The 13,986-nt window shown below is 33.7% G+C and overlaps 1 pseudogene; it reads left to right on the top strand.

Annotated features, from left to right (window-relative positions):
• The first annotated feature begins 12,803 nt into the window (after positions 1 to 12,803).
• LOC106735407 (elongin-C-like) lies at positions 12,804 to 13,315 on the top strand (annotated as a pseudogene).
• The last annotated feature ends 671 nt before the right edge of the window (positions 13,316 to 13,986 follow it).

Below are 13,986 nucleotides of genomic sequence, written 5' to 3' on the forward strand. Positions count from 1 at the left end.
TGATTGAGGGGGCACTCTCTCTATCTTTTTGCCCATGAAAGAAGTGAACAAACTTGTCAAGATGTAGATTTTTATGTATCACTTAAATTTAATTACAAGCGCTTTAACTGATAAAATTGTGGGAAGATGGTGTCAGTGATGAAACATTCTCTCATTTAAAGCACAAACATGTACAGAAAAAGGAGTGTACAGAAAGAAAAACTAAAATCTATGGAAATGGAAAACAAACTGCATGTCAAAGTTTTTTTAGAAATATCCCCCACAAACAAATGAGCACGTGTGACAAATCACCAATAATCAGAGGACCGTACATCAGAAAAATGAAAGTATTAGCAGTTGACTAACTGGATAGAAAGTAGAGGATCTAAAGACAGAGAGACAGGTTTAGAAGCTTTAGTCAGAGGCCCAGCTGTGACAAGGTGTGCTGAATTCTGCTGCTCGGCAGGCTGAGGCCACATGGGAGACCTGGGTTCAGTTCTCAGCCACTTTGAAAAGTCCTGAGTGGTGGTGAGCAGGACCATGACACGGACACACTTTGTTTAAACAACCACGTACAGAAACAGACACGCCCCTCCCACACAAAAATAATCTTTTAGGAGAGATGATTAAAACAATAAAAGCTGGATTAGATGAGGAGTGGAGGAAATGGGGAAGAACAGAATAAAACAAGCACTTAACAAATTCAATTTTCTTTAAAGCAAAGTCTGTAAAATTTACATTTGATTGAATAAAAGAGGTAAAGGAGAATGAAGCAAGAACCGAAATCGACCATTTAGGTTGGCCCTGTTACAGAAAAGAAATATTTTGGCAGGAAATGCTTCCTCAGTAAAGCAAAGCCCATCAGCTTCAGTGAAACATTTCTGTTAATAACTTGTCAGAGGGAAACGGTGTGGATGCTAGGTATCCATGCCAACATGTGCCAGCTTCTCACTTCTCAGAATATTTTGCCAAGGTATAGATATAGAATGATTTCAGACTTTCGCAGGCAAGAGAAAATGGACTGAAAGAAGGATTTAAACATTTTAGGACACCGCATTTTTACTATTAAATCCGGAATCATTCACTTTATTCCATCTATGGTTATTTTCCATAATTTGTTTTTAATTGGCATTCATTACATCCATTCATTCATGAACAGCCATCATCTTTGTTTTTTTTGGTTGATCCATATTGTGCTTGGCAGTAGGAATCCACCCTGCACAACTTGTAATTATTATAGAATATGGGTGTCTTTTGAAAAATAAAATATTTTACTGCCATCTGCTGGCATAATGTTATCATAACTCTAGAAATCTAAACTGATAGTGAGTGTTGCTCACAGCAGAACTCAGAAAACTGTAGCTTCAGTCCTAATAGGGATGCATGCATAAAAGATGCACTATTACTAGTAAGTGTATTTCTATACCTCATGTAACCACTTTCATGTAATCCCCTTACAGATGTAACGACTGAGTCTTTATCTAATTGTATCTGAGTCAGGTTTTTACTCAAATGCATTTGTTTATGGCAAGGAAACAGAATTAGAGGTGAAGAAGATAATTGTAGCCATTCAATCCTGTTCACAGGAGGAATAATACATAAAAACAAAAGAAAAAAATGGAAACAAAAATTGGATCTTATTATTTTAAAAAAAGAAAGTCTGTTTCAGATTAAGTGATGGGAAGAGTCCTGCTGCTGAGTTAGCGTTCCAGGCATGACTGTACCTATGGCCAAGAGTCATGCCAGGCCTCAGGCATGGAGCTAAGGCTATAGAAGAAGATCTAGGCAAGGTGTGGATTTATTTAAACCCTATAACTCAATGCTTTCGAACCTGTAGAATGTCGTAAAACTTTCCTCACATAAAATCCTTTGTAGGTTTCCATTTAGGCAGAAGGATGTGTTTCTAGGTGAGTAAGAGGGAAACTAGAAGAGAAAGGCCTCATCTGTTTGCTCCACTTTCCATTTCCCACCTCTCCCCACCATGGAAATTCTGATAGTCCTTAGACCCTCTGCTAGCTGTAAAACAGACTGAAATCCATTCAAACGTCTTTTCTCTTTTAATTATTTTTACTCACCCACTATATGTGGGCCCTTCAAAAAAGTTCATGCAAATTAAGTCTTTTGGAAATAGTATATATGGATTTCCATTTTTTGGTACCATATTTTCTTCCCTTTTTTTTGTACTTTAATTCCATTTTCCCATGAACTTTCTGAAATCTCACTGTATTCATAGCTTACATTTCCCATAGAAAAATGGTAAACATGTACTTGTAAAATAATCTTCACAATATGCACAGATATTCAGAGAATACCTATTTTTTTCTAGGATCTATGAAACTACCGTGCTAAGAATTGCCTGCATAGACATTGGAAATAGAGAAAGTTGAAAACTTCCAAGTACACTTAAAAGTATATTGGAATAAGTAGAAGTAACTTGCATATGATACACTGGTAATGTAGCACATTGATATCTGTACCATCTCATCAGTTTGTTACTATTACTCACTGAGCCTGGGTGATAGCACAGCTGGTCGCAGACTGAATTGCAGTGCTGGAAGCCACATGGCCAACTGTGGGCTCAGATTTTCTGACCGGCTTGGGAACACACTGTGCATGTTTGCCTATGGGGCTAAGACCCTGGTAAGCCAGAAATGGGGAAAAGGGGACCAGAGCCTTTTATGATCTGTTGAGAGCATTTTTTTCCTCTCTCTCTCTTTCTCTTTAGTGCATGTGCACACGCTGTCCCTATGAATAAAATAAATACATTTTAAAAATATGAATTATCATTACACTTATACTGACCTAGAATGTAACCAGTTAGACAGAACCACCATCTCTTTGTAAAAAGAGTTCAATCTATTGTACAATTCTAAACCGTGGCTTTCTTTTCAAATTTAAAAAAGTCAAAACAGTAGCAGTACAGAAACAGGAGAAGAAAATTTTGATGAGAAAAGAAAGACGGGAGAAATGGTGAGTTTATAATAAATTAGGGAGAAAGAAGAATGGTAGAAGAGGTTTATAAATGTCATAGAATGGCAAAGTTAAAATAAGAAACCATTCTTTTTAAGTTAGCCCAATTCCAAACCTGAAAAAATATTGGTTTTATTCCAGTGTGTTTAGCTGTGTATGTGGGTCAAACATCATTCATAGTTCTTTCTGTTATGACATTGAAAAGAAATCATAGCTACTGTCTGCCCTATTTTATCTTTCTCAAATTTCATATTAACTCCATATATCCACATATTGCCAAGTCTAATTTATTGAAATTGACTTAAGGTAGCTGTGAAGTTAGTATTCCCCATGTATATGGGAGTTTAAATTATTGATAAAAATGATCTGCTAACTAGTAGTCGACGTGGGATTTCAATCCAGGTACCTTAACTATCATTACATAAATAATACTAAAATCTTATTGTCTGCCTTCACCAATGTAAGTGTCTAGGACTTCTCTATCATTCTGCATAGCATGTTTACAAAAACATATGCATGGATGAGTGGTCTTCAAAGTTCATAAAAATCTATTCATGGAATGGAAGTTTTGTCTCACCAAGATAAATTCATAATTAAATTTATTTTTCTATGAACATTTAAAGTCCTCTTCAGTATATTTGTGTGGACATGTATGTGTGTGTCTCTATCCACAAATTTCACAATGTAAAGAAAAAATCTTGGGGCCAGTAGATGACATGGTAGTTATGTCGCTGGACTCCCACATGGTTGACCACGGTTCAAGTTCCAGTTCTGGGGACTTGAAATTCACATTGGGCATGTGTACATGTGTGTTCAAAAATCCTGAGAGAAGAATGGAGGAGAAGGGATTGCAGTATGACAATTCCCCCTGGGAGGTGATTTTTCACTTTCTTTCTCTCTCTCTTTCTGTCTTTCCATGAACTCATATGCCTTATGGCAAAACATATCTCTTAAAAATTAAAGATAAATGGAAAAATAATCTTATTTTATAAGCTTTAGAATATCTCTTGGGACAGCTGATGATGTGGCGGTTAAGGCAACTGCATCCCTTAACCATCACATGACTGACTGCCCAGCTTGAAAATCATACTGGACACGTAAGTGTGTCACCAAAATCCTGAGAGTAGAATGGAGGTGAGGGATTATGGGATTGCTGTCCCCCAAAGGGGTGCTTACTCACTTTCTCTCTCTCTCCAGTGAGTGCCCACATCTTATAAAAAAAAAAAAATATATGTCTCTCATGAATTCTTGCATTGGCTACATTCTCTTAGGAACTCCTTTGGGAAGAGTATAATGGGAATTCAAAAGGTGTTATTGAGAAGTACTATATAGTCTCTCTTCATGTAAGTACTTATAAGTGTTACTTTTAGGTTAATTTTGAAGCCAGGAGGAAATTTTTATTGAAGTCTTAGTGTGTGAGATAAAGAAAGAAGAGAACTGAACTGATTAGATAGGGAAGAATTTGAGTGGAAGAAAATCAATATTTAGAACATTTATTAATTTCGTAGGGAAGAATTTGAGTGGAAGAAAATCAATACATAAAACTTTTATTAATTTCAATGTATAAAATGTAATGTAAACACTCCCTATTTCTTCATTATAATATACATTATCTTAATAATACATCAGAGAGTTTAATCTATTCTAGCATAAAACGTAGTCCAGAGGTTGGTTTTTGTTTGTTTGTTTGTTTGTTTTTCTCTATCTTTAGCAGAAACTACGATTAGTTGAAGGAAAAATATCATACTTGAAATTATGGAAATCTATCCATCCATCTATTTATCTTCACTAACTGTTGGTTCCCTATCTTTTAAATAATTTTGACCATAATAAAAGATAGATAAGAGTATCTTATTTGTACATATGTACAGACTATAAGAGACAAAAAAAAAAGACAATTCTTTTCTAGAGACATTAGCACTGTATATTTTCCTTCTCAATGTGAATTATGTATAAAAGCAGAAAAGTAAAGTTTTATAAAAATTACCAAAGAATTATAATTACAAATAATTTCACATTTAGATTTATCAATTTATCTAAATTATTTTTATTTTGGTACTGATTTTTACATATATATATATATATATATCACTTGTAAAATAAACCTTTCTATTTCATTTCCTGTAAGTCATAGAGTTAAAAATTCATATCTTAATAAATACAATTTTTCTAAGTTAAGGCATGTCAATGAGTAGGAAAACACATGTATTATAGATGATGCCATACACATAGAAAGTTTATAGAACTTTTTCAGATGAATATGTAAAAAATTGTGCATGCAATATTTGAATGATTTTTGGCTTTAATTCTACAAGTCATTTCCACTACAGTATTAAAATGCTTGATATGTTAACACTTTAAGTGTCTCAAATGTGCATTTAATTTAGATTTAATAACTCAAGTTTTGCTTATGAAAACTGAGTCAATTATTGAAAGCATTTCCCAAGGTTTAGCAATTATTTAAGAGCTACATTTACTATAAAGTAATTAGCTAAAATGGCATGTTCATGAAAGCAGACTTAGAGTAACTTTACATATCGGTATGAAAGGGAAATAGTTATTACCAATATAGCTGAAAATATTCAAATTTATTTTATTTGGCAGGCATTTTACTTTCAACAAAGGAATAAGTACATATTTTCAAGTGGCTCTTAAACATTTTCAAAATCCCCTCATTTATAATGATAATTTTTTTCTTTTTTTTTTGAGAGTTTTTTGCCATAGGGCACGTGCACTCACCAGGAAAACAGAGACAGACAGAGAGACAGAAAGCGAGAAATCACTCCCTGCATGCAGTAATCCTTTCTCCTCCATTCTCCTCTCAGGATCTTGGGCACACACACACACACACACACACACACACACACACACACACACGGCGTAAGTTTAAGCCACTGGGTCCAGGACTCGAACTGCGGTCAACTACTTGTGAGTCCAGCAACATAGCCATTAGGCCAACTGCTGATCCCTATAATGATAATTAAATATAAATAAGAATATCAAATTAATTGAAATGATGTAAAAAACTTTAAAAGGGCTTATTATTTTGTTCTTGTTCATGTTACCAATTTTCTTATTTGAATTGTATCATACATGCAAGAGTATGGTTTATGTGCATACATGTATAACTTAAGAGGAAACAAAACCCAGATACTCAAGAAGGAGCTTACAAAATACAGCACCATGAATAAAATTGAAGCCCTTAGTGCACATGATCTGGTCACATCACTTGCTCTTCTTTCTGAAGGAAAGCACTGTTAAATTTGGAATGATATATTCCCTTGTTTTCCTGCATACAGTTGTATCAGTTGTACACACACACACACACACACACACACGCAATTTATTATTTGGTTTTACCTGCTTTTACATACATATATATATACATACTTGTTAATTATAAATATAATTAAGTTATACTGTGTACTCTTCATTATTATACTTTTGAGATATGTGCTGACATTTGTAGTAGTTTACTTTACTCATTGCAATATAATAAGTATTCTGCTGTGTGTATATTCAAGTATTTATCACATCTCCTGTTAAGAAATTTTGGTAATTTTTGGTGCTATAATGAGCAAAACTGTTACTAATATTTTTATATACATCCCTTACCAAACAGATATAAGGGTCTCCAAGTGATTTATCTATGAGAAATTCTCACTCATAGAATAAGTACATGTTTAATTTTAGTACTTCCTACCAGACTGTTCTCCTAAATGGATATTCTACCAGAGGTTTACAAGAGATTTTATTATTTTATAATTCCACCATACTTGACAATGTCATACTTTTTTTTCTTTAATTTTGTGAGACTAAAAGTATACTTTATTGTGGTTTTCATTTTAATTATTAATAATAAAGTGGTGCAGCTTTTTATGTTTTAGAAGTTATACATGTTTTTGGATCAGCAGTTGGCATAATGGTTAGATTGCTGGACTCCCACATAGTCGGCCATGGTAGAGTCCCAGACTCGGTAGATTAAAACCCATGCCAGGCACCTGTAAGTGCATTCAAAAACTCCCATGGGAAGAATGGAGGAGAAGGAATTTTGGTGTGTCCATCCCCTCTGGGGGGATAATTTCTTGCTTTCTGTCTCTCTGTGTCTCAGTCAAGTGAATACATCCCATAGCAAAAATCTCTAAAAAAAAAAAAAAGAAGATAGTAATATATGTTTCTTCTTTGAAATGGTTGTTCCTATGTCTTCCTCATTTTAGTATTGTGTATTTTTTTCTTTACTAGTTTAGAATATGTTTAAATATTTATTGTTTATATGTGTAGCACGTTTTTTCCTCAGAGTATAACGTCTCTCCGACTATTGTTTACTTTTATTTTAGTCAAGTTATATACTCTATTAGAGTGATGTATTAGAAAATCATTTGATAACATTCCAAACACCTAATAAATATCTAATTTATTGATATATTTCAAATAAATGTGAAAGGAATACAAATTTACATTTGTTAGGAACAATATTACATAGGCACTCATTATGTCAAATATAATTGTGTATTGACATACGTTCTCTATGTATATATAGTGTTTGTGTGTGTGTGTGTGTGTGTGTGTGTGTGTGTGTGTGTTGTTTTTGCCATAGGGTGCATGCACTTGCCAAAGACAAAGAGAGCAGGAGAAAAAAAGGAAAAAATTAAGCAATAACCCTGCAGGAGGGATGGCCATATAACAGTCCCTTCTCCTCTGTTCTCTTCTTGAGATTTTGGGCATGCACATACATATGCCTAGTGTGAGTTTCACAGAACTTGAACCATGGTCATCCACGTGGGAGTGCAGTGTTTTAACCACTACATCACCTGCTGGCCCTGAGTGATATATTTTTAAATGAACTACTATTCATAAGGGTGTGCTGATTTCTTTTTGTAATCCTATTGATTGATATATGTATATGTATACAGTTAAATATTTATACATGTTTATAAACTGTATAAATATAATTCATACAATTGTTTTGGTAACAAAATAATACCTGAAGCCTTATTTTTCTGGAATTACTCAAAGTAATTCTGAAGTTTATGTATAATGCTAATTTGTTTGCTCCTTCTATGAATGAGGGAGATATATAGAGTAAAAACAAATAGAAAGTACTGCAACAAGATCTTGACACGATCCTTTCCCAGTCTCATTCAGCCATGTGTCATGGACATTCGTGTTCCTTACATACTCGGTGAGTTCTCTGGACATGAATCCAGGTCCTTGTGGTTGAGCTTTGCAGGACATCATATTTTCACTGCTGTGCCACTTCCCAGCCCCTAAAGTTTATGTTAAAACAACAGGAACAACAGAAATTTTGTGAATTGACAGTTTACTAATAATCCCCTAGAACAAGGGTAAACACGATATAAAGCTGTAAGTAGAACAGTATAATACTCTTTCACAATTACAACCATCAGACCAACGTAAGCAAGATAGTTTTAAAAAAATCAACAAATAGGCAAATAAGATGTACACTTAGTGCATGATAACAATGTGACATAAGATCTCTAGTAAATGGTTCTTTATAACAGATAATTTGAGCTAATAGTTGGCCTTCAAATAGAACATAATTTCTAGAAAAATCTCATGTCATACACCAAAATTTAATACTCACAGTTTAAGGTTAAAGGAAATTAAAAAAAAGGAAAGAAACTTGAGTTAATTGCTTTTATAATAGATCCTTAGAGTTGAGTATTCTTTCTAATTGTGTAATAAATAACAAAAATAATAAATAAAAGCATGAATAAAAAATTACATAAGAACTAAAATTTATGTAATTTTGACTCATGAAGTGAAGTAGAGGTTAACACATCTGGATCCCACAGGGCAGCTGCATGGTTCAAATTCTGGACTTGACAGCTTGAAAATAATGCCAGGTGCATGTATGTGTGCTCCAAATCCCAAGAGGAGAATGGAGAAGGGATTGTGCCATGACCCCGGGGGTGAGGGGTAGTTTTTCACTTTCTCTCTATCTCTGTCTGTCTCTCTAGCAAGTGCACATACCTTATAGCAAAATTGAAAACAAAAAACATCTCATTTTTTTTAAAACATACCCTTACTGAATTCAGAAGACAAATTACCAGTAATAAATATAGGTTTATGAAAATCATCCATACCATAGATACAGGGCAAATGAACCAAACCAACCAAAGATTGATAAGGAGTTGTAGGTACACAATGTGTTCTCTTTTTTTTTTTAATATGTTTTAATTTACATTTAATCGGTATACTTCTATACAGCATACAAAATGTTTTTTTCAAGCATGAATAGAGTATCTATCAGTTTAATCAAAGATGCTACTATATATATATATACATTATATACATTATCATCATCACATAACTTTTCAATTTTCTACCTTTTAAGGTTTTTTTTCCCTGTTTCCCTCTCTTCCACCTCCTTTTATACAGTTGCTCTCTCTGCTTTTATACCTTCCAATCTCTTAGTTTCTGCAAAAGAGTGCAGACATTTGGTATATAAAAGCAGGAACATACAATGCCTCTCTTTCATAGTCTGGCTTCTCTTAGTATTAAATCTTCCATATTTGTCCACTTTGTATCAAATGTCTGGATCTCATTTATTTTAATGAGTCAGTAGTATATGTGCCACATTTTCCAATCTATTTACCTGCTCTTGGACATTTGGGTTGATACTATATCTTAGCAATTGTAAAAAAAGCTGCAATAAACATGATGTTCCAGGGTTTTTCTGACTAAGGGTTTTCTTGTCCTTTGGCCACACACCCAAGAGTGTAATTGCTGCATCACGTGCAGTTCTATGTGTACATTTTAAGGAAACTCCATATTATTCTCCACAGCAGCTTTACTAATTTACATTTCTTTTTTTTTCTTACAATTATTTAACTTTATTTACCTTGTTATTTTCTAGTTTGATCGTGGGCTGGGGGAGAGTGAGAAAATTAGCCTCCAGATTTGAGATCTGAACTGTGGTCAACCATGTGAGAGTCCAGCACATTTAACCTGCATGCCACCTGCTGGTTCTACTAATTTACATTTGTACCAACATTTTAGAAGGGTTCTCTTTTCACCAAAGTCTTGCCAGAACTTATCATTTTTCATTTTATATATTAGTTTTTATCTTAATCTTATCCATCTGACTAGGGTTAAATGGTATCTTCTTGTGTGTGTGTGTGTGTGTGTGTGTGTGTCTGTGTGTGTGTGAGAGAGAGAGAGAGAGAAGTTTTTGCTATAGGGCGCATGCGCTTGCCAGACAGAGATAAACAGAGAGACAGAAAGCGAGAAATCACCACTGGGGGGATGGCCACGCCGCAATGCCTTCTCCTCCATTCTCCTCTCGGGATCTTGGGCACGCACGCACACGTACCCAGCGTGAGTTTAAGCCGCCAGGTCCGGGACACGAACCACGGTCGACTACGTGGGAGTCCAGTGACATAGCCATTACACTAACTGCTGGTCCCTCTTCTTGTGGTTTTAATTTGTATTTTCCTTATGATAAGAGAAGCTGAGCATTTTTTCCTATTCATTTTGGCTACTCATATGTCTTTTTTGAAGGGTCGTCTGTTCATCTAATTTGTGCATTTTTAAACTGGTTTGTTTATCTTTCTGCAGGTATGCTGCTTTATTTCCCTGTAGTTTCTGGTTGTCAGTCCCATCTGTGAGGCATAGTTTGCAAATATATTCTCCCATTTTGAGGGTTGTCTCTTCACCTTAAATACTGTTTCTTTTCCCCTGTCTCTCACTACTAAAACAATCAACTCAAAATGGATCAGAGATTTAAACATAAAACATCAAACTATAAAACTATTGGTATAAAACATATGGGAAACTCTTGAAGACATTGGAATAGGCAAAGACTTCTTAAATAAGGTCCCCAAAGCAAAGTCAATAATCCCCAAAATAGAAAAGTAGGTTACATAAAGCTAAAAAGCCTATTACTGACTGCTTTGAAGAGATTGTCTCTTCTATTCTGTCATTTAACTAAAGATCTCTAAACCTGATTTTATTTATTTTATATACTTATAATTTTACATTTTACTTGGCTTCATGAATATTTATATTATTCCCATTTTTTCATCTATTTCTATAATTCTGATTAGAAATATATTAGACATGCTTCCAAAATCTTTGATATTCTAAAATTGAAAGCAATTTATTCCTATGTAATTACTGATAATGTAATGTATTCAAACATCTAAGTACTTATTAATCACTTCTGCCTCTATTTTGTGTTTTTTATTTCCTATATTTTTTCAAGTATTCTTGCTTATTTTCCTATACTATTTTAAATTTTATGTATCAATTTTTTTTTATTTATTGTTCTTTAACTCTTGCAACTACCTTTTGTTCATGTGTAATATTTATGGAACTCACACACATACATACTCAATCTTGCCTATTGTGTTTCACTTAAAATCTTTTACTCTGTGCTAATGTCCATTAAGATCTGTGACTTTAACAAATTAAACAGAGCTGTCCTAACACAATATACAACTGTAAACTTGACAAACTATATAAAATAATGCTTTGAGATATTAGGCAACAGGAAGTATGGGACTGTGATCTTTGAAATAAAGAAAAATAAACCGAAAAATGTCCCTTCTTCTCTCTCCATGGTAAGTGCATTCTGTCTGTACCAATTAAAAAGAAAGAAAAGAAATAAATGGAACCAAAAGTTTCATGTTTGGAGAGGTCAAAAATATTGACAACCATTAACTAGTTAACCATAAAGAAAATGACTCAAATTATTAAAATTTTAATAAATTCTATTGATGTATTATTTAATTTATTTAAAAGATTAAATAAATTTTAATGTAATTTATAAAAATGAGAATATTACTATAAACACTACAGAAATAAAAAGAATTACAAATGAGTACTATGACGAACTATTTATTTGTCAACAAGTTCAATAATCTAGATAAAACAGGCAAATTTCTAGAAATTTATCAAGACTAAATAAAAAAGAAATAGATAAGCCAGATAGAATTAATAAAGGATTGGGGACCAGCAGGTGGTGTGCTGGTTAAGGGCGTTGTACTCCTTCATGGCCAACTGTGGTTCAAATACCAGACCTGGAGCCTTGCTTTCTCACTCTCTCTTACTGTCTTTATCACTTTCTCTCTCTCTCTATCTCTCTCTCACATGCTTTCTCTGTTACTCTCTGGTCAAATTAAAATAAATAAATAAATTTAAATAAATTTAAAAAAAGAATTATTAAAGGATTGAATCAGTAATTTAAAAATTTTCTAAGAATAACTTTCAACTCAGAAGCCTCAATGGTAAGTCCTACCAAACATGTAAAGGGGAACTAATATTATTCCTCCTCAAATGTTTTAAACAAATTCAAAAAGAGGGAATTTTTCCTAATGCATATGGATTAGCATTCCTTTGATACCAAATGCGGTAAGGACAGTACAAAAAAATTATAGATCAATATCCCTTATGAGCATTGATGCAAATATTTTCAATAAATACTAGAAAATTAAATTCAGTAGCATAGTAAAAGGATTATATGCTATTATCAAATGGGATTTATTCCTGGAAGGCAAGGATGGTAGAATATACAAAAATTATTCAATGAAATCTACTACTTTTACAGAAGTTAAAGGGATAACCACCCACATGATTATTTCAGTTGCTTAAGAAAGAGCACCTGACAAAATTCAGCACCAATTTATGACTTAAAATGCACAATAAACTAGGAATAGAAATAAATTATCTCAGGGTGCCTGGTAACCCACGGGGGTGGGCAACTGAGGAAGGGGACTTTCCCTGTAGTAGGGGCTGAGGAAGTTCATGGGTACTCCCTTGACATGGCTACAGGGCTGATGGAAACCTGCTAAAGTTCCTGTGGAAGCAAAGTAAAAGTTCAAAAGAACAAAATGGACGGAGAGGAGAAAACTCATGGTGGCTGTTAAGGTCTTGATGTCACATATGTCATATTTTTTTAAATTTTTTTTATTATTTCAATTTATTATAGAGCATATGTGCTCACCAGAGAGAGGGAAAGTGAGAAAGCAAGCTGCCAGGTCCAGGACTCGAACTGTGGTCAGCCATGTGGGAGTCCAGCACCTTAACCACTGTGTAACCTGCCAGCCCCCTCACATATGTCATATTGATTTCTTCTGATGGTCATAAATTTATTGTAAAAAGAGAGCATCCACTAACATCAGGAACAATAAAAACTATCTTGTGTGACTCAGATCAGTTTGCCGAAAATGAAACCAATGAGGTCTGTTTTAGAGAGATTCCTTCACATTTGCTATCAAAAGTATGCATGCATTTTACCTACAAGGTTCACTACACTAACAGCTCTGTCAAGATTTGTGAATTCCCAGTTGCACCTGAAATTGTGCTGGGACTGCTAATGGCTGTGGATTTCTTAGATTGTTAAATAAAATAAATAATAACAAACCAGTACCTTTTTATCATGATGGACTTATTATTGTCATTTTTTCCATGTCATTTCTGGCCTTAGGTTAATTCATAAACTTTCTGACTAGCTCAAATATTCAAAAAAGTGTAATAATTTTACTAAAGTTTTTAAACTGAACTATAAGGGAAATAATTATCATGATTTACTTTTATGCCACATTGCCAAGAAATGCCATTTCGATTTTCAAATAGATTTCATCACCAATGTTAATTTAAGGTTAAGACTGAAAGTTCAAAATTGAATAAGGTATATCTTTTATTTCCATTTGATCTGCTTAACATTTTGCTTTGATTAACGTATGATTAACTTAGAAGACTTAACACTGTCACATATTAAACTACAGTCATTTAGACAGTGTAATATAGGGAAAAGCAGAGACAAAAAAAGTCACCTGAACAAAATAGAGACCAGATACCAAATCATTACATATGAATACTTGACCCGAGCAAAGAAGTGAGGAAATCTTTTATGAAAAATGGGTCAGAATCAACTGAACACACATACACGAAACAATTGTTCTTAACAGCCTTTCCTTTATCAAACAGAAACTCAACTCTAGATGGATTGAAAATCTTAATTTCTAGGATGTATCAGGAAAGTTCTCAGAAAAATAACAAAATAAAATGCCT

Source organism: Tupaia chinensis, unplaced genomic scaffold, assembly GCF_000334495.1.
Source record: "Tupaia chinensis unplaced genomic scaffold, TupChi_1.0 Scaffold000380_1, whole genome shotgun sequence".
In the NCBI taxonomy this organism is placed as follows: domain Eukaryota; kingdom Metazoa; phylum Chordata; class Mammalia; order Scandentia; family Tupaiidae; genus Tupaia; species Tupaia belangeri.